Here is a 23,091-nt window from a genome sequence, read left to right on the forward strand (position 1 = left end):
TCTCCTCTATCCTCTCCTCTATCCTCTCCTCTCCTATATCCTCCTCTCCTCTCCTCTCTCTTCTATTCTCTCTCCTCTCCTCTCCTCACCTCTCCTCTCATTACATCTCTTCTATCCTCCTCTCCTCAAATCTATCCTCTCTCCTCTCTCCTCCTCTCCTCACATCTCTCTTCTCCTCTCCTCTCCTCACATCTCTCCTCTCCTCTCCTCTCCTCTCCTCTCCTCTCCTCTCCTCTCCTCTCCTCTCCTCTCCTCTCCTCTCCTCTCCTCTCCTCTCCTCTCCTCTCCTCTCCTCTCCTCTCCTCTCTCCTTTCCCTCTCCTCTCCTCTCTCCTTTCCCCTCTCCTATCCTCTCCTCTCCTCTCTCTTCCTCTCCTTTCCTCCTCTCCTCCTCCTCTTCTCCTCTTTCCTCCACTCCTCTCCTCCTCTCATTTCCTCTCCCTCCTCTCCTCTCCTCTCCTCTCCTCTCCTCTCCTCTCCTCTCCTCTCCTCTCCTCTCCTCTCCTCTCCTCTCCTCTCCTCTCCTCTCCTCTCCTCTCCTCTCTCCTTTCTTGTCTCCTCTCCTCTCCTCTCCTCTCGTCCTCTCCTCTCTTGTCCTCTCCTCTCTCCTCCTCTCTTCTCCTACTCTCCTCTCCTCTCCTTTCCGCTCTCCTTCTCCCCTCCTCTCCTCTCTCTCCTCCTCTCTCCTCCTCACTCTTTCATCTCTCCTCCTATCCTCTCCTCCTCTCTACTCCTCTCCTCTCTCCTCCTCTCCTCTCCTCTACTCATCCTCTCCTCCTCTCTTCTCTCCTCCTCCTCTCTCTTCCTATCCTCTCCTCTCTCCTCCTCTCTCCTCCGCTCCTCTCCTCTCTCCTCCTCTCCTCTCTCCTCCTCTCCTCTCTCCTCTACTCATCCTCTCATCCTCTCTCCTCTCTCTTCCTCTCCTCTCCTCTCCTCTCTCCTCATCTCCTCTCTCCTCCTCTCCTCTCTCTTCCTCTCCTCTCTCCTCCTCTCTTCTCTCCTCCTCTCCTCCTCTCCTCTCTCTTCCTCTCCTCTCTTTAATCCTCCTCTCCTCTCCTCTCTCCTCTCTCTTCATCTCCTCTCCTCTCTCCTCCTCTCTTCCTCTCCTCTCCTCTCCTCTCTCTTCCTCTCCTCTCTTTAATCTTCCTCTCCTCTCCTCTCCTCTCCTCTCCTCTCCTCTCCTCTCCTCTCCTCTCCTCTCCTCTCCTCTCCTCTCCTCTCCTCTCCTCTCCTCTCCTCCTCTCCTCTCCTCTCCTCTCCTCCTCTCCTCTCATCTCCTCTCCTCTCCTCTCCTCTCCTCTCCTCTCCTCTCCTCTCCTCTCCTCTCCTCTCCTCTCCTCATCTCCCCTTCTCTTTTTAACACTTCTCGCCCGTAACACAGTCCGTGGTGTTTGAGTGTGTGTGATATATGAGGCAGTAATGCCTCTCAGACCGAAGCGATCCCACATTCCAGGAAGGTTAAACCAACAGGAGGAAAAAGCTGCCCTTTCCTCAGCACTAACAGGTAGTGCCTTGTGTCCCGTGTGGCTCAGCTGGTAGAGCATGGCACTTGCAATGCCAGGGTTGTGGGTTCAATTTCCAAGGGGGACCAGTACGAAGAAGTATGAGTATATATGCACTCTGCTGTAAGTCTTTCTGGATAAGAGTCGCTGCTAAAATGTAAAAATGTTCAGGTGCTGCCACACACAGGTCAGTACAAAAACAGTCATTAGCTTCAACACTCCATATTCCACGCACAATTGGCCCGGGGTAGGCCGTCATTGTAAATAACTATTTGTTCTTAACTGACTTGCCTAGTTAAATAAAATAATTACATTGCAGGAATATTGGCTGGAGTGGAATACAGGAAATGGTATCAAACGTAGTTTCCAGGTGTTTGATGCCATTCCATTCCATTTGCTCCGTTCCAGACATTACTATGAGCCGTTCTCCCCTCAGCAGCCTCCACCGATCTATACTAATTACACTGCAGGAATATTGAGCATAACTCTATACTAATTACACTGTAGGAATATTGAGCATAACTCTATTCTAATTACACTGTAGGAATATTGAGCATAACTCTATACTAATTACACTGCAGGAATATTGAGCATAACTCTATTCTAATTACACTGCAGGAATATTGAGCATAACTCTATTCTAATTACACTGCAGCCCTCAGAAATATACGCTGCATTCCAGATGGCACCGTAGGGTCCCTGGTCAATAGTAGTGCACTATATAGGGAATAGGCCATTTAGGACAATAAGTTTCCATCCAATTGGCAACAGATTTTCATGCAAATAATTATAAAATCTGCATAAAAACATTATGCTTATTTTCCCACCAGAGATTTCCATCTAATTGACTTAGTGCACATAAAAATACCTTTTGTGGTTAAATTCAGAAATTCAAAAAGACAAGTTAAATGGGTTTCCATCTCATTTTCAACTCTACTGATGGTTTTCTCACAAAAAAACATTTGCGTTACATAGCGAGTGCCTACTCTGGTATTGGCGTGTGTTCTCCAGCCAACACTGTATCTGCACGATGACATCATTATGGACAAAAGAGCGAGATTATTTTTATTTGTCAAACGGCAGCCAAGCAACGACGATCAATCATGTCACCAGAATATGACTTCTCTATATTTATTGGATCACCGTGCACGTTCACCACCCTGTGAAGTTCATCGTAACTTATTTCATCTGTAGCCTAATAAACTGCATGCTTTCATTCTAGATCTTTCCCAACGAGTCCTAGTGGGAGGACCACACGTGTCACACGTCATGATTATTATATCAATATTAGCTCACAAAAGCATTTCCACTGACATTTCTCGCATTATTCATTTTACTGACACAAAAATATCCCACCTTGTCTAGCGAAATGTGTTTAGTCGACATTTGGAAAGTTTAAATGTTTTATCCGACATGTACTTTACTCACAGAACGAGGTTGGATGGAAACATGGTTACAGACATACATTCTGGATCTACTGTTCACTCTGGATCTACTGTTCACTCTGGATCTACTGTTCACTCTGGATCTACTGTTCACTCTGGATCTACTGTACATTCTGGATCTACTGTTCACTCTGGATCTACTGTTCACTCTGGATCTACTGTTCATTCTGGATCTACTGTTCACTCTGGATCTACTGTTCACTCTGGATCTACTGTTCACTCTGGATCTACTGTTCACTCTGGATCTACTGTTCACTCTGGATCTACTGTTCACTCTGGATCTACTGTTCACTCTGGATCTACTGTTCACTCAGATCTACTGTTCACTCTGGATCTACTGTTCACTCTGGATCTACTGTTCACTCTGGATCTACTGTTCACTCAGATCTACTGTTCACTCAGATCTACTGTTCATTCTGGATCTACTGTTCACTCTGGATCTACTGTTCATTCTAGATCTACTGTTCACTCTGGATCTACTGTTCATTCTAGATCTACTGTTCACTCTGGATCTACTGTTCACTCTGGATCTACTGTTCACTCTGGATCTACTGTTCACTCTGGATCTACTGTTCTCTCTGGATCTACTGTTCACTCTGGATCTACTGTTCACTCAGATCTACTGTTCACTCAGATCTACTGTTCATTCTGGATCTACTGTTCACTCTGGATCTACTGTTCACTCTGGATCTACTGTTCACTCTGGATCTACTGTTCACTCAGATCTACTGTTCACTCAGATCTACTGTTCATTCTGGATCTACTGTTCACTCTGGATCTACTGTTCATTCTAGATCTACTGTTCACTCTGGATCTACTGTTCACTCTGGATCTACTGTTCACTCTGGATCTACTGTTCACTCTGGATCTACTGTTCACTCTGGATCTACTGTTCACTCAGATCTACTGTTCATTCTGGATCTACTGTTCACTCTGGATCTACTGTTCATTCTAGATCTACTGTTCATTCTGGATCTACTGTTCACTCAGATCTACTGTTCATTCTAGATCTACTGTACATTCTAGATCTACTGTACATTCTAGATCTACTGTTCACTCTAGATCTACTGTTCACTCTGGATCTACTGTTCACTCTAGATCTACTGTTCATTCTAGATCTACTGTTCACTCTGGATCTACTGTTCACTCTAGATCTACTGTTCATTCTGGATCTACTGTTCATTCTAGATCTACTGTTCATTCTAGATCTACTGTTCATTCTAGATCTACTGTTCATTCTGGATCTACTGTTCATTCTAGATCTACTGTTCACTTAGATCTACTGTTCACTCAGATCTACTGTTCACTCTGGATCTACTGTTCACTCAGATCTACTGTTCACTCTGGATCTACTGTTCACTCTGGATCTACTGTTCACTCTGGATCTACTGTTCACTCTGGATCTACTGTTCACTCTGGATCTACTGTTCACTCAGGATCTACTGTTCACTCTGGATCTACTGTTCACTCTAGATCTACTGTTCATTCTAGATCTACTGTTCACTCTGGATCTACTGTTCACTCTAGATCTACTGTTCATTCTGGATCTACTGTTCATTCTAGATCTACTGTTCATTCTAGATCTACTGTTCACTCTAGATCTACTGTTCATTCTAGATCTGCTGTTCATTCTAGATCTACTGTTCATTCTAGATCTACTGTTCATTCTAGATCTACTGTTCATTCTAGATCTACTGTTCATTCTAGATCTACTGTTCACTCTAGATCTACTGTTCATTCTAGATCTACTGTTCATTCTAGATCTACTGTTCATTCTAGATCTACTGTTCACTCTAGATCTACTGTTCATTCTAGATCTACTGTTCATTCTAGATCTTCTGTTCATTCTGGATCTACTGTTCACTCCAGAGTGTTTGTGACTCTGTTTTTTAAATCTGATTTGACTGACTGACCTGATGTGGAATAGAGTTCCATGTAGCCATGGCTCTATGTAGTGCTGTGCACCTCCCATAGTCTGTTCTGGACTTGGAAATGTCTTGAGTCAATAATTATTCAGGCCCTTTGTCATGGCAAGCCTAAATAAGTTCAGGAGTAGAAATTTGCTTAACAAGTCACATAATAAGTTGCATAGACTCACTCTGTGTGCAATAATAGTGTTTAAAATGATTTTTTAATGACCACCTCATCTCTGTACACCACATACAATTGTATGTAAGGTCCCTCAGTCGTGTAGTGAATTTCAAACACAGATTCAATCACAAAGACCAGGGAGGTTTTCCAATGCCTCGCAAAGAAAGGCTGGGTTTAATGTCGAAGACACATTTTGGTTGAATTCATTCAGTTGTGCAACTGACTAGGTATCCTCTATCCCTACTGGTAAATAGGTAAAAATATAAAAAGCAGACATTGAAAATCCCTTTGAGCATTGTGAAGTTATTCATTACTTTGGATGGTGTATCAATACACACAGTCAATACAAAGATATAGGTGTCCTTCCTAACTCAGTTGCCAGAGAGGAAGGAAACCGCTCAGGGATTTCACTATGAGGCCAATGGTGACTTTAAAACAGTTGCAGAGTTTAATGGCTGTGATAGGAGAAAACCTGAGGATGGATCAACAACATTGTACTGACTCCACAATACTAACCTAAACGACAGAGTGAAAAGAAGGAAGTGTGTACAGAATAAAAATATTCCAAAACGTGCATCCTGTTTGCAACAAGGCACTAAAGTAATACTGCAAAAAATGTGGCAAAGCAATTCACTTTTTGTCCTGAATACAAAGTGTTATGTTTGGGGCAAATCCAATACAACACATTACTGAGTACCACTCTCCATATTTTCAAGCATAGTGGTGGCTACATCATGTTATGGGTATGCTTGTAATTGTTAAGTACTTTGGAGTTTTTCAGAATAAAAATAAACGGAATTGAGCTAAGCACAGGCTAAATCCTAGAGGAAAACCTGGTTCAATCTGCTTTCCACCAGACACTGGGAAATTAATTATCCTTTCAGCAGGACATTAACCTAAAACACAAGGCCAAATTTACACTGGAGTTGCTTACCAAGAAGACCGTGAATGTTTCTGGGTGGCCGAGTTACAATTTTGACGTAGCCCTTTCCTTCAGTCAAATTACCTAATGGCCTCATGGGTGGAATGTTATTAATATTATTCATAATTTCATAATTTAAAAAAATAATTTCTATGTCAAACTGTTCTGTTATATTTCAGTCTTCTGTGGTGTATATAAAGTGTAATATTGGGACGCAAACTCAAAATGTAATACATTTCAACTCTATATCTGACATGGTACAGGTGTCTTCTTTCTCTAAGTCCATAACCATGTGTGTGAGGTGTATACTCTTGTTTCAAAGTAGATTTGTTTAAGACTACCAAGAAACACTATGTGTGACCCTGATTTAGCCCTGCAGTAAAAGGTTAAATCTACTTGAAAATCTATGGCAAGACCTGAAAATGGTTGTCTAGCAATGATCAACAACCATTTTGAAGAATTTTTAAAGGAATAATGGGCAAATGTTCTACAATCCAGGTGTGGAAAGCTCTTAGAGACTTACCCAGAAAGACTCACAGCTGTAATCACTGCCAATGTGCTTTTACAAAATATTGACTCAGGGGTGTGAATACTTACATTAATTAGATATTTCTGTATTTCATTTAAATACATTTGCAAAAAAAAATTTAAACATGTTTTCACTTTGTCATTATGGGGTATTGAGTGTCGATGGGTACAAAAATATATATTTAATTCATTTTGAATTCAGGCTGTAACACAACAAAATGTGGAATACGTCAAGGGGTATGAAAACTTTCTTAATGTCATTATTTGGCAATAGTTACAACACACCGACCTGATCTAATTTACAAGATGGGAATGGGTAGAATTCTAGATAGCTGAGCATCTCAAAGAGAACTCTCTGTCGTCTTCTTGTTATCCACACCACATATACCATGTAGAACACTCATGTGTCTGATAAAGAATCACACCATCTTTCGTCATTGCATTTCTATCTGGACATTCATTTGTTATCGAAGTGTGGTAGTGTTGCTTCTGATAGAAACATATCCAGAACATGGATCACTGCACCTGTACACAGCCCATCTGTAATTAGCCCACCCAACTACCTCATCCCAACCACCTCAAAATGTTATTTATTTTGCTAATTTGCACCCCAGTATCTCTATTTGCACATCATGTTCTGCACATCTATCACTCCAGTGTTAATACTAAATTGTAATTATTTTGCACTATGGCCTATTTATTGCCTTACCTCCATAACTTACTACATTTGCACACACTGTATATAGATTTTCCATTGTGTTATTGCCTGTACGTTTTGTTTACCCCATATGTAACTCTGTGTTGCTGTCGTTTTTATCGCACTGCTTTGCTTTATCTTGGCCAGGTCGCAGTTGTAAATGAGAACTTGTTCTCAACTGGCTTACCTGGTTAAATAAAGGTCAAATAAAATAAAATAAATAATGGTTGCTATATTCTCAGAATATCAGAAATATGTTTATTTACAGAATGTCTGTACTTTCTCACATTGACCATTTAACCAATGATGATGCCAGTTATACCAAAACAACACAGTGTTTCATCTCAAAGTCTTAATGTGGAAAAATAGACAAATTGAAACAGAATCACTTGGGACCAGTGTTGGGGTAAAAGTACTGTATTTAAAAGTACTGTATTTAAAAGTACTGTAAAGGAGTAATATAATTAGTTACTTCTTTAATGATTGTAATATTATTACGGTTACTTTTTCAAGTAGGCTCAAAGGCACAAAGCTGGTAGCCAAAAGTTCCAGCAATGCGTGAAAGAGGAGAACTCTATACACATTATGACAATAAGCAAGGAGGAATCAAATGTCCAAGTGATCTAACAACATTTCCATATAAACATTCAAAATGTCTGATAAATGCAATTCAAAATGGCTAAAATGAAATGAACATATATTGCAAAGAACTCAGCTCTCTCAGCTCTCTCAGCTCTCTCAGCTCTCTCTCAGCTCTCTCTCAGCTCTCTCAGCTCTCTCAGCTCTCTCTCAGCTCTCTCTCAGCTCTCTCAGCTCTCTCAGCTCTCTCAGCTCTCTCTCAGCTCTCTCTCAGCTCTCTCAGCTCTCTCAGCTCTCTCTCAGCTCTCTCAGCTCTCTCTCAGCTCTCTCTCAGTCTCCTCAGCTCTCTCAGCTCTCTCTCAGCTCTCTCTCAGCTCTCTCAGCCTCTCTCAGCTCTTCTCAGCTCTCTCAGCTCTCAGCTCTCTCAGCTCTCTCAGCTCTCTCTCAGCTCTCTCTCAGTCTCTCTCAGCTTTCTCAGCTCTCAGCTCTCTCAGCTCTCTCTCAGCTCTCTCAGCTCTCTCTCAGCTCTCTCTCAGCTCTCTCAGCTCTCTCAGCTCTCTCTCAGCTCTCTCTCAGCTCTCTCTCAGCTTCTCTCAGCTCTCTCAGCTCTCTCAGCTCTCTCTCAGCTCTCTCTCAGCTCTCTCAGCTCTCTCTCAGCTCTCTCTCAGCTCTCTCAGCTCTCTCTCAGCTCTCTCAGCTCTCTCAGCCTCTCTCAGCTCTCTCTCAGCTCTCTCTCAGCTCTCTCTCAGCTCTCTCTCTCAGCTCTCTCAGCTCTCTCTCAGCTCTCTCAGCTCTCTCAGCTCTCTCTCAGCTCTCTCAGCTCTCTCTCAGCTCTCTCTCAGCTCTCTCAGCTCTCTCTCAGCTCTCTCTCAGCTCTCTCTCAGCTCTCTCTCAGCTCTCTCAGCTCTCTCTCAGCTCTCTCTCAGCTCTCTCTCAGCTCTCTCTCAGCTCTCTCTCAGCTCTCTCAGCTCTCTCTCAGCTCTCTCAGCTCTCTCTCAGCTCTCTCTCAGCCTCTCTCAGCTCTCTCAGCTCTCTCTCAGCTCTCTCTCAGCTCTCTCAGCTCTCTCAGCTCTCTCTCAGCTCTCTCTCAGCTCTCTCAGCTCTCTCTCAGCTCTCTCTCAGCTCTCTCAGCTCTCTCAGCTCTCTCTCAGCTCTCTCAGCTCTCTCTCAGCTCTCTCTCAGCTCTCTCTCAGCTCTCTCAGCTCTCTCAGCTCTCTCAGCTCTCTCTCAGCTCTCTCTCAGCTCTCTCAGCTCTCTCTCAGCTCTCTCTCAGCTCTCTCTCAGCTCTCTCAGCTCTCTCTCAGCTCTCTCTCAGCTCTCTCTCAGCTCTCTCTCAGCTCTCTCAGCTCTCTCTCAGCTCTCTCAGCTCTCTCTCAGCTCTCTCTCAGCTCTCTCTCAGCTCTCTCTCAGCTCTCTCTCAGCTCTCTCTCAGCTCTCTCTCAGCTCTCTCAGCTCTCTCTCAGCTCTCTCTCAGCTCTCTCAGCTCTCTCTCAGCTCTCTCTCAGCTCTCTCAGCTCTCTCAGCTCTCTTCAGTCTCTCTCAGCTCTCTCAGCTCAGCTCTCTCTCAGCTCTCTCTCAGCTCTCTCTCAGCTCTCTCTCAGCTCTCTCTCAGCTCTCTCAGCTCTCTCTCAGCTCTCTCTCAGCTCTCTCAGCTCTCTCTCAGTTCTCAGTCTCTCAGCTCTCTCTCAGCTCTCTCAGCTCTCTCTCAGCTCTCTCTCAGCTCTCTCTCAGCTCTCTCTCAGCTCTCTCAGCTCTCTCTCAGCTCTCTCAGCTCTCTCAGCTCTCTCTCAGCTCTCTCTCAGCTCTCTCTCAGCTCTCTCAGCTCTCTCTCAGCTCTCTCTCAGCTCTCTCTCAGCTCTCTCTCAGCTCTCTACACAGAGGCTGCATCCCAAATGGCACCATATTCCCTATGTAGTGCACTACTTTAGACCAGGGCCCTCCTGATAGCCTTATCATAACAGATAAATAGTCAGAGGTGATGAGGGAACACACACACACACACACACACACACTATAATACACACCATAATACACACTATAATACACACCATAATACACACTATAATACACACCATAATAAACAATATAATACACACCATAATACACAATATAATACACACTATAATACACACCATAATACACACTATAATACACACTATAATACACACTATAATACACACCATAATACACACCATAATACACACAATAATACACACCATAATACACACCATAATACACACCATAATACACAATATAATACACACTATAATACACACCATAATACACACCATAATACACACCACAATACACACCAGAATACACACTATAATACACACCAGAATACACACCATAATGCACACCATAATACACAACATAATACACACCATAATACATACTATAATACACACCATAATACACACCATAATACACACCATAATATACACCATAATACACACTATAATACACACCATAATATACACCATAATACACACTATAATACACACCATAATATACACCATAATACACACCATAATACACACCATAATACACACCATAATATACACCATAATATACACTATAATGCGCACCATAATACACACTATAATGCACACCATAATACACACTAATAATACACACCATAATACACACCATAATACACACTATAATACACACTATAATACACGCCATAATACACACTATAATACACACTATAATACACACTATAATACACACCATAATACACACCATAATACACTCTATAATACACAGCTGGGGACTAATTAGTAGTGCGTTTGTTGATGCAGACTCTGAGTTGCAGTGTTACACCGGCAGTCATGAGTCATGACCACAGTAAAATTCCACATGACCATTGAGTCACGGTAATCTCCTCTTATGCTCTGGACATGCCTTGGCAGAACCCAACTACCCAACTACCATCAGGTCCTAATGGCCTGGTATGCCGGTATGAAACATTTATGCACTCACTAACTGTAAGTCGCTCTGGATAAGAGCATCTGCTAAATGACTTAAAATGTAAAAATGGTACTCAGGGCTCTATTGTCCCTCTAACCATCAGGTCCTAATGGCCTGGTACTCAGGGCTCTATTGTCCCTCTAACCATCAGGTCCTAATGGCCTGGTACTCAGGGCTCTATTGTCCCTCTAACCATCAGGTCCTAATGGCCTGGTACTCAGGGCTCTATTGTCCCTCTAACCATCAGGTCCTAATGGCCTGGTACTCAGGGCTCTATTGTCCCTCTAACCATCAGGTCCTAATGGCCTGGTACTCAGGGCTCTATTGTCCCTCTAACCATCAGGTCCTAATGGCCTGGTACTCAGGGCTCTATTGTCCCTCTAACCATCAGGTCCTAATGGCCTGGTACTCAGGGCTCTATTGTCCCTCTAACCATCAGGTCCTAATGGCCTGGTACTCAGGGCTCTATTGTCCCTCTAACCATCAGGTCCTAATGGCCTGGTACTCAGGGCTCTATTGTCCCTCTAACCACTCTGACATCAATGCAAATGAAATCGAAAATAACATGAAAACGGTATTGTACTTTTAAAACTCACCTCACTGTGATGATCAGTTTAAAGAGAGAAGTTCAACATCAGATTGAAACTGAGTCATTGTTCTGTTTATTATCGATGCATAGTCACTTTAACTCTACCTACATGTACATATTACCTCTATTACCTCGACTAACCTGTGCCCCCGCACATAGACTCTGTACCGGTACCCCCTGTATATAGCCTCCCTACTGTTATTTCCCATTGACTCTGTACCGGTACCCCCTGTATATAGCCTCCCTACTGTTATTACACATTGACTCTGTACCGGTACCCCCTGTATATAGCCTCCCTACTGTTATTTCCCATTGACTCTGTACTGGTACCCCCTGTATATAGCCTCCCTACTGTTATTACACATTGACTCTGTATCGGTACCCCCTGTATATAGCCTCTCTACTGTTATTTCACATTGACTCTGTACCGGTACCCCCCTGTATATAGCCTCACCACTGTTATTTTACTGCTGCTCTTTAATTATTTTAAATTTTTAATTTTTGAGTTATCTATTTTTTAGTTAACGCTTATTTTTCTTAAAACTGCGTTGTTGGTTAAAGGCTTGTAAGTAAGCATTTCACTGTAAGGTCTACACCTGTTGTATTCGGCGCATGTGGCAAATACAATATGATGTGTGGAGGCCTTGAGATGCTAAACATTTTTATGTTAATTACGGTCAATTACCGTGAGACCAGCAGTATTTTGCGTGACAAAAACCGGCTGACAGAATGTCTTGACCGCCACAGCCCTCAGCCCTAGGGACACAGCCCTCAGCCCTAGGGACACAGCCCTCAGCCCTAGGGACACAACCCTCAGCCCTAGGGACACAGCCCTCAGCCCTAGGGACACAGCCCTCAGCCCTAGGGACACAGCCCTCAGCCCTAGGGACACAGCCCTCAGCCCTAGGGACACAGCCCTCAGCCCTAGGGACACAACCCTCAGCCCTAGGGACACAGCCCTCAGTCCTAGCGACACAGCCCTCAGCCCTAGGGACACAGCCCTCAGCCCTAGGGACACAGCCCTCAGCCCTAGGGACACAACCCTCAGCCCTAGGGACACAGCCCTCAGTCCTAGGGACACAACCCTCAGCCCTAGGGACAACCCTCAGCCCTAGGGACACAGCCCTCAGCCCTAGGGACACAGCCCTCAGCCCTAGGGACACAACCCTCAGCCCTAGGGACACAGCCCTCAGCCCTAGGGACACAACCCTCAGCCCTAGGGACACAGCCCTCAGCCCTAGGGACACAACCCTCAGCCCTAGGGACACAGCCCTCAGCCCTAGGGACACAGCCCTCAGCCCTAGGGACACAGCCCTCAGCCCTCGGTCAGACTAAACCTATGCCCTACACACACACAGACACACACACACAGAGACACACACACACACACACACACACACAAACACACACACACACACACACAGAGACACACACACACACACACACACACACACACACACACACACACACACACACACACACACACACACAGACACACACAGACACACACACACACAGAGACACACACACAGAGACATACACACACAGATACACACACACAGAGACACACACACACACACACACAAACACACACACACACACACAAACACACACACACAGACACACACACAGACACAAACACACACACACACACACACACACACACACACACACACACACACACACACACACACACACACATACATACATACACACACACACACACACATACACACACACACACACAAACACACACACACACAGACACAAACACACACTCACACACACACACACACACACACTCAGGGAAAATATCACGCTTGTCTCTTCTTGCTCAACCGTTTGAAAAGCTGCTGCAGCTGTTGTTTTGTTTTACTACTGGGGAACTTGTTAGACGTTATTCATTAATATTTTGGAAAAGTTGTAAAAACCACAGCGGATGATTTGAATCTTTAGGCCAGACATGTTTATTAGATAGTTTATTACCAGTTAGAATAGTAACGCACTATTTATTTATTTATTATTACTCTGGAGGACAAAGACGGAGTATCAAACAGAACACCAACAGCAGAACTGGAGGACAAAGACGGAGTATCAAACAGAACACCAACAGCAGAACTGGAGGACAAAGACGGAGTATCAAACAGAACACCAACAGCAGAACTATTTGACACTATGGCTATTTTAAACTACTTAATGTAACAATGCAACAGAGCCCCTTTGCTGCTGGAGGAGAAGGGAACTCAGTTACTCAGAAAATATAAATAAATACAAAGTATTGATATATATATATATATATTCACGCAGAACAATGCATCGGTGTGGTTCAGACCATGAACTGTAATGGCAGCTATTGAGCTGAGACCCTCGAAGCAAACGCCTTAAACACGTTCAGTCTCTCTATTCCCTGTAGAATCTCTCTATTCCCTGTAGAATCTCTCTATTCCCTGTAGAATCTCTCTATTCCCTGTATAATCTCTCTATTCCCTGTAGAATCTCTCTATTCCCTGTAGAATCTCTCTATTCCCTGTAGAGTCTCTCTATTCCCTGTATAATCTCTCTATTCCCTGTAGAATCTCTCTATTCCCTGTAGAATCTCTCTATTCCCTGTAGAGTCTCTCTATTCCCTGTAGAGTCTCTCTATTCCCTGTAGAGTCTCTCTATTCCCTGTAGAATCTCTCTATTCCCTGTAGAGTCTCTCTATTCCCTGTAGAATATCTCTATTCCCTGTAGAATCTCTCTATTCCCTGTAGAGTCTCTCTATTCCCTGTAGAGTCTCTCTATTCCCTGTAGAATCTCTCTATTCCCTGTAGAATCACTCTATTCCCTGTAGAGTCTCTCTATTCCCTGTAGAGTCTCTCTATTCCCTGTAGAATCTCTCTATTCCCTGTAGAGTCTCTCTATTCCCTGTAGAATATCTCTATTCCCTGTAGAATCTCTCTATTCCCTGTAGAGTCTCTCTATTCCCTGTAGAGTCTCTCTATTCCCTGTAGAATCTCTCTATTCCCTGTAGAATCTCTCTATTCCCTGTAGAATCTCTCTATTCCCTGTAGAGTCTCTCTATTCCCTGTAGAATCTCTCTATTCCCTGTAGAATCTCTCTATTCCCTGTAGAGTCTCTCTATTCCCTGTAGAATCTCTCTATTCCCTGTAGAATACAACACACAGACTGACATAGAGCAGCTAATCTACCTTTGATTAAACAGTGGTTTATTAAAAAGCTCCTGATTGCCCTGTAGTCATGTGCAAACCATCCTGCTAATAGGTCTTAATAACCGCTGTGAGACTCGTCTTACAGTTTTTTACAGTCACTTTGGCACTAATTTCAGAACCTTGACGTCATTTTTCAAAACTCTAGACACAAAACTCAAAACGGTCATCACTTGTAACACAGGCTGTCCAATGTTCAAAACATTGCATTGTGCATTCATATCTTTAAAGAAATATTGCACTTGCACAATCATTGGTTAAAAAAACAAATTTATTGTGAAATACCAATGAAACTTTAATTTAGATCACCCACACACAAGCAACCGATAGTTTCACTGTGTCATTGTTCGTACAATCATTAAATATTGTAGTACAAAATAGGTGATACATGTTTCATTATGGTACTACATGTAAAAATACATCCCTGTAAAAGTACTGCAGTAGTAGAGAGAATACTACAGACACAGTGGAATCATTGAACAAAATCTGAAATATATTGATGAAAAACAATACAGTACTGTAAAACATCAAATGCAGTGTTCCTCAACTTGCTTGTACTGTAAAAAGCAAAACATAGGAGTGATTACTGTACTTCTGACATGGTCTACAACTATTGCTCGGATTTCATTGGACACTCTTTGCTGTTGCTGTCTTGGTCCGTGGCCTTGTCCTCTACCACGTTCCCCCACGACCACCTCTCAGAAGGGGTGCTTGTCCCCTGCCATTCCTTTGACCAACACGTCTTCCTCGTCTTCCTCCCACCACTGCTTGATCTCTATTGTGACCTGGATCACCTGCCGGCTCCATGTTACAGTACGTATCGCTATGTTGTTGCAAGTGGATCCCAATCAATTCTTTATATACTCGTTCCATAATGTGAACTCAATCATCAGTAACGAGTTGGCAGAATTGGACAAGCAATTACAAGGGCCTGCATCCGTACAGTGCAGTACTGTCAGTACTGTAAATAGTCTGAAAAGGTGGTACATGGGACCATAGAAACGGTGTCTGATAAAGAATGATGATGAAATATTACATCCATAGATAATGTAGTCTAATTGGTTCATGCTCCACACTAATTGGTGACAATGAATCTCGTTATCTTGAAACTTTCATGATCTAAACATGGAATATTGTTTGTCTGTTTCCATACGACTATGCATTGAGTAATGCAACAGTTACTTATCATTTTGAGCAGTTGTGTCAATTGATAGTTGGATAATTGTAATGAAATCAATAGACACTCATCTGAAATGTAATGTGTGAATTGCCTTTTGAAATAGTAGTACTTTGATGTTAAGTTGTGTCATATTGAACAGGTGATTTTTGTTAAATGAACAAATTATCTTAGTTTTATGTGTATTGTATCCAAGCAATTGAAAAATGTGTTAGAGTTTTGAAAAATGTGCAGAGGGGAGGGTGGAGGGGAGGGGGAGGGGGAGGGTGGAGGGGGGAGGGGGGAGGGTGGAGGGGGAGGGGGGAGGGTGGAGGGTGGATGTCTGGTTCCCCTTTAAGATGTGTCTCTGCATCTCCAGCACCAGTCTCTGTGGTTAGATCTAAGGCAGTCTTATTATGCAACAGAAGCCGTCTTTCTCAAATACATACCAGGGTTTTTCTCCCTCACAATTATTGGAGATTTTTCTCTTCTGCTGCCGGGGGAAAGTTTTCTGCTCCAAGTCTCTGAGTCTTTTTACTATTCACCCCCATCATCATCCCCAGTCTGTTGATCTGGGGTCGTCTACGGGAGCTTGCTGTTTCTCAGCCCTCAACTCTTCTAAATTATAATTGCTTGCCTGGTTTAATTGCTTGATATGTAATGAAGTCTTTAACAGAGAGGAGAGGCACAAACGTGTTCCCCAGGGACTCACTGTACAGTACTGTAGGGTACGGCACAGCACGGCGGGCGGGGCGGGCGGGGGGCGGGGGGCGGGCGGGCGGGCGGGCGGGGGCGGGCGGGGGCGGGCGGGCGGGAGGTTGACTGGTGCCAAGACACATATGTTGATGATTACTCCCCCTCCCCACTCTGCCACTACCAACACTTATAAAACATGTATTCAAATCAGAATCTTTTGATCTGAATGCCAAGTCAATTTTAATTAGCCTTTTTCTGAATGGGAATCCCACCCTCTGACTCCCACCCTTAGAGCTTAGTTAATGGCTAGAGTTGGTTTATCCCTGAGAAACTACATTTTACATTTTTTACATTTTAGGCATTTTAGCAGACGCTCTTATCCAGAGCCACTTACAGTTAGTGAGTGCATACATTATTTTTTATTTTATTTTTCATACTGGCCCACCGTGGGAATCAAACCCACAACCCTGGCGTTGCAAACGCCATGCTCTACCAACTGAGCTACATCCCTGCCGGCCATTCCCTCCCCTACCCTGGACGACCCTGGGCCAATTGTGCGCCGGCCCATGGGTCACCCGGTCGCGGCCGGCTATGACAGAGCCTGGTTTCGAACCAGGATCTCTAGTGGCACAGTGCCTTAGACCACTGCGCCACTCGGGAGGTAACTAGAGTCATATTGATTCATAAATTAAAAACTACTCAGAGACAGAACCTGAGAGATTCATGATTCATGTATAGTATTGGGAAGGGATAATACGTTTTGCATCATCAGTCCACCAGTATAGCCATCCTTAGTAATCGGTCTTAAACCATCAATTCAGTTGTGTTACTACACAGCAGTTGAACTAACATGCTGCCAACCAGAGCTACTACAAGAGGATGCTCCTGTGGACATTGTTCCTTCTATATGAGCAGATTGCAGATTTACAGATTAAAGTTTACTGAGGATTTCTCATCCAAAGATTACAAGGTGTTGCCGAGACCACAGATACAAGCAAATATAAAAATAACTTATATATTGAACTACAACAACTTGACTTGAATATGTTCAAATTATATCTATTTTTCAGAATTTCAGAATTAGGGCTCCAATCACATGTAGCTTTATTTTCCCATTTTCCTTCAAATCCAGGTTGTGTTAACAAACGGATTAACAAGTCACACCTGCTTTACTCCATAGGATATTATAACACGTGAGACACATGCACTGCTGTGGCTGTAGATACTGTATCTAAACAGGTTACTGCTACATGTTATAGATATCTATATATCTCCTCTCCTCTCCTCTCCTCTCCTCTCCTCTCCTCTCCTCTCCTCTCCTCTCCTCTCCTCTCCTCTCCTCTCCTCTCCTCTCCTCTCCTCTCCTCTCCTCTCCTCTCCTCTCCTCTCCTCTATCCTCTCCTCTATCCTCCTCTCCTCTCCTCTCTCCTCTCTCTTCTATTCTCTCTCCTCTCCTCTCCTCACCTCTCCTCTCATTACATCTCTTCTATCCTCCTCTCCTCAAATCTATCCTCTCTCCTCTCTCCTCCTCTCCTCACATCTCTCTTCTCCTCTCCTCACATCTCTCCTCTCCTCTCCTCTCCTCTCCTCTCCTCTCCTCTCCTCTCCTCTCCTCTCCTCTCCTCTCCTCTCCTCTCCTCTCCTCTCCTCTCCTCTCCTCTATCCTCTCCTCTCCTCTATCCTCCTCTCCTCTCCTCTCTCCTCTCTCTTCTATTCTCTCTCCTCTCCTCTCCTCACCTCTCCTCTCATTACATCTCTTCTATCCTCCTCTCCTCAAAACTATCCTCTCGCCTCTCTCCTCCTCTCCTCACATCTCTCTTCTCCTCTCCTCTCCTCTCCCTCTCCTCTCCTCTCCTCTCCTCTCTCTCCTCTCCTCTCCTCTCCTCTCCTCTCCTCTCCTCTCCTCTCCTCTCCTCTCCTCTCCTCTCCTCTCCTCTCCTCTCCTCTCCTCTCTCCTCTCTCTCTCCTCTCTCTCCTCTCCTCTCCTCCTCTCCTCTCCTCTCCTCTCCCTCTCCTCTCCTCTCCTCTCCTCTCCTCTCCTCTCCTCTCCTCTCCTCTCCTCTCCTCTCCTCTCCTCTCCTCTCCTCTATCTGTACCACTGCCTGCTTTTCATTTCCTCTGGCGCTGCTCCTTTCCTACAGTACAAACTCCCGACAACAGGGACGTGGTGCGGGGTCAGATGTTAATCTCTTAATGGGTGCTGCTGATTGGTGGAAGTACCCTCATCTCCCTGTGTTCTCACTGTGCATTATTCCTCCATGCTCTGTAGGGTGGGCAGTGAGCCCTGCTTATCACTCACACACTCACACACACACACACTCACACACACACACACACACACACACACACACACACACACACACACACACACACACACACACACACACACACACACACACACACACACACACACACACACACACACACACACACACACACACACACACACACACACACACATACACAGCGCTGTCTGACCATGCATCACTCAGGCTAGGGTAAAAACATACAGTATTTTAAACATTTGAATCTGTTAAAGGGATACTTTTGGAGAAGTCAGATGAACTTGTGGATATCCACAGACTTCCAGTCGTTCCGCTAAACGCTAGTTAGCATTGGCTCACGAACCTACCTCTAACCTCCTTCATACTGGACACAGAGACATTAAAATGGTCTCCATGAGTTCCTCTGACTCTGGGGAGGTAGATAAAGGGCCTCGTTGCCAACATCCCAAAGTATCCCTTGAAATAAATGCTCACTCCCTTTGGCCTTGAAATATAAATATTTCTGCTTAAATTCTAATTTACATTTACGTCATTTAGCAGACGCTCTTATCCAGAGCGACTTACAGTTAGTGCATACATTATTTTTATTTTTAATTTTTTTATACTGGCCCCCCGTGGGAATCGAACCCACAACCCTGGCGTTGCAAACGCCATGCTCTACCAACTGAGCTACCTCCCTGCCGGCCATTCCCTCCCCTACCCTAGACGACGCTGGGCCAATTGTGCGCCGCCCCATTGGTCTCCCATCATAGTGAGAGGAAAGACATTTGTGATTTATACTGCTTATAGTGTGTGAGTAGTAGTAGTTAAATTATGACACAAAATAGATCCCGTCTTGAAAGGTAAGGTGTAAAAACCAAGGAGTTAATATAAAGTGCTATAGTGATAGTCGATAGCTCAAAATTAACCAACCTAATGTTCACAAGATAAAGTTTTTATGCAGAGTTATTCATTATTATCATTTTATATATTCTATGAATTTACAATGTTTTGAATCGGTAAGACACTATTTTACAAAGGTCTTTAGATGAAAAATATGCACAACGTGATGGTGAAGAAGAGATATACAAAATGGGAGATTTTTTTTTCAGTTAAATATATCTTGATTTTTTTTTGTTGTTTTAGTAAAATAGTGGAATAAAATATTTAGTATTTTTTGTATGAAGACTCTAGAAAGGCAAAAATGATCTGAAGTGTTTGTATTACAGTCTCCGCTGTACTGACCAGTTATTCAGGTTACTGTAGTTATTATCAGTGTATATCTGTCACTTAGTAAATAGGGTTTAGGAGCAGCCATGAACCGGTTTCAGTCTCTAAGGTTACAGCATGTTTGTTTCACAGTTCGAAAATGATCATATTAACTAAATAACTAGTAGTTGTTTTTGTTGTTTTTTTGTGTCTGAGCTGAACAGATGAGGTTAGTTATAGGAATGGAACATGGAACAGAGTTTATGAACCATGGAAATGATCTCCCTCCCCAGTAGAAACAGTCGAGAGACATGCTGAGAGATCTCTGGACTGGGCATCCGTCTTCTGATCGAACACACACACACACACACACACACACACACACACACACACACACACACACACAGCTAGATAACACATGTATAACACACAGTTAACACACATCTGACACACACACACAGCTAGATAACACACAGGCAACACACAACTACCACACAGCCCCGGTCTTCCCTGTCTGTTCTCTCCACATCTCGTTCCAATGCTCCACTGTAAATCCATTCTGTTGTTGACCGTTTGTTTACGTTGTTCGGAAATCTCTCCGTTGGTGTTTTTGTTCTATAATTACATTGCTTCACAAATGTAGCTTTAAGTTGGACAAACACGTCATCTCCCCCTTCCAGAGATATTTACTAACAACATCATGAAGTACATATCATCATCTCACAGTCAGGCTTTTAGCTGGTTCATATTTCATTGCCACAAACCCCCAAATTAGTGTTTAGGTTATTAAATATTCCTTGACCCAAAACCCCTAACCCCCTATCGCTGACCCCTGACCCTAACCATGACCCAGACCCCAACCTCTAACCTTAACCCTTAGCCTTGAGTCAAACCCGTAACCCTAACCTTGACCCAAACTCTAACTCAGACACAGCATCATCTAACGGTCAAACTCTAACTCAGACACAGCATCATCTAACGGTCAAACTCTAACTCAGACACAGCATCATCTAACGGTCAAACTGTTAACTCAGACACAGCATCATGTAACGTTCAAACTCTAACTCAGACACAGCATCATCTAACGGTCAAACTCTAACTCAGACACAGCATCATCTAACGGTCAAACTCTAACTCAGACACAGCATCATCTAACGGTCAAACTCTAACTCAGACACAGCATCATGTAACGGTCAAAGTGAGACAGTACTGAGACTACTGTCAACAGAGTAGTGTACTCACCCCAGAAGAAGGTCTGTTGACACGGTGTAACAGTACTGAAGAGGCTGTTGGAAGCCATGGCTGCTCCTCGTTGGCGTGACACCAAGCCTGCTGGTGGTTCCACTGTGGTAAGCCTGACCCCTGACCTCTAGCTCCTAAATCAAGAGCACCCACCGAGTCATGGAGAACAAATTAAAATAAAAAAAAACATCCACAAGAAAGTCTTTCTGGTTTCAAGTATTCAGACGACCACAAGTAACGACCAGGTCTGGTTTAGTTGAAAAAAATGGATTGTCTTTGCGGAGGGCTGGGGGTGGTGGTGTGGAAGTCGCTAGTCGGGTTGGAACGTTCTTACTGGCTAAGGTAGCGTGGCGCTGCGTAGCCCCTGTAACTGGTGCCGACCCGATCACATTAACCATTTAAACCACCTAGATCTGTTACCCAGAGGGCCGAGCGTGGCAGCGTGGCGTGGCTGGCGTGTCTGTGGTTGCTGGGAGGCAAGGAGAGCGGAGCTTCACACTACCCGACAGACAGACAGACACCAGCTTTAAACTTTGTCTCCTTCCTGCCTGCCTTCCTCCTGCTGTCACTGGAGAGACCCGGTCACATGGTCCTGATGTCATCACTGAACAACAGTTGACTGGGACAGCCTACCACCAAGGCTTTCTTCCTTTCTCCTCTTTTCTTTTCATTTAATCTCTCTCTCTCTCTCTCTCTCTCTCTCGTTGTTCCCTCCTTCCGAGTGCGGTCGGTAGGGGATGGGCCAGGTCGTCCAGGCTAAGGGGGGCTGGGGGGTCTGTCTCTCCCTGGAGTAGAGCCTTCAGAGGGGGCACAGCAGCTCACTGACTCAGCATATGGAGAACACACAGCACCCTACACTTCCTTCACTCTTTCATCCCCCTCTCTCTCTCTCTCTCTCTCCTCTCTCTCTCTCTCTCTCTCTCTCTCTCTCTCACTCTCTCTCTCTCTCTCTCTCTCTTAATCTCTCTCTCTCTCTCTCTCTCTCTCCTCGCTCTCTCTCTCGCTGCTGCAGGGCACTAGTCTGTCGTGTTGTGTTCAGAGTAGAGTGTGTGTGTGTGAGAGAGAGAGAGAGATAGAGAGAGAGAGAGAGAGCGCACAGTGTGGAGGTGGTGTGAAACTGTCTCTCAATAGAGGTTGTTTAGAGAAGAGTGTGTCTGCAGAGCTGGTCTACAGTCTGTGGGTCTGCTCCAGATTTGCTGCGTGGACGCTTTCTCTCTCTTCTCTCCCAACTCCTCTCCTCTCTCCTCCTCCTCCCACCCTCCCTCTCTCCCTCACTCTCTCCTCCTCCCACCCTCCCTCTCTCCCTCCCTCTCTCCTCCTCCCACCCTCCCTCTCTCCCTCCCTCTCTCCTCCTCCTCCCTCCCTCTCTCCCTCCCTCTCTCCTCCTCCTCCCACCTCCCTCTCTCCCTCACTCTCTCCTCCTCCCACCCTCCCTCTCTCCCTCCCTCTCTCCTCCTCCCACCCTCCCTCTCTCCCTCCCTCTCTCCTCCCTCCTCCCTCCCTCTCTCCTCCTCCTCCCACCCTCCCTCTCTCCCTCACTCACTCACTCACTCAAGACTCCTTCTCAATGTGTGTGTGTGTGAACTAATATAAAGTGTGGGTATATCTGTGTATAAATATACTGTACACAGTGTGAGTGTGTGTATGAAGATAGACCACGCGTGTGTGTGTTCAGGCTGCTTGAGTCGACGTTTCTGTGCTCTAATCGTCTCTCAGAGAAGCAACAGATGAGCGATTCCTGTAAGAGGCCGTAAACCATGAACACCTGTGTACTCTGAGACAAACACACAGACACACACACACAGACACAAACACACACAGACAAACACACACACACAGACACACACACACACACAGCCATACACACACAAAGACACACACACACACAGACAAACACACAGACACACACACACAGTCAAACACACACATACACACACATAAACACACACACACACACACACACAGACACACACACACAGTCACAAACACA

The 23,091-nt window shown here is 44.4% G+C and overlaps 1 pseudogene; it reads right to left on the reverse strand.

The window, feature by feature from the left end:
* Nucleotides 1–21,159, reverse strand: part of LOC121556988 — a 161,340-nt pseudogene extending 140,181 nt beyond the window's left edge.
* Between the last annotated feature and the right edge of the window lie 1,932 nt (nt 21,160–23,091).

This window comes from Coregonus clupeaformis, unplaced genomic scaffold, assembly GCF_020615455.1.
Source record: "Coregonus clupeaformis isolate EN_2021a unplaced genomic scaffold, ASM2061545v1 scaf0062, whole genome shotgun sequence".
Lineage (NCBI taxonomy): Eukaryota > Metazoa > Chordata > Actinopteri > Salmoniformes > Salmonidae > Coregonus > Coregonus clupeaformis.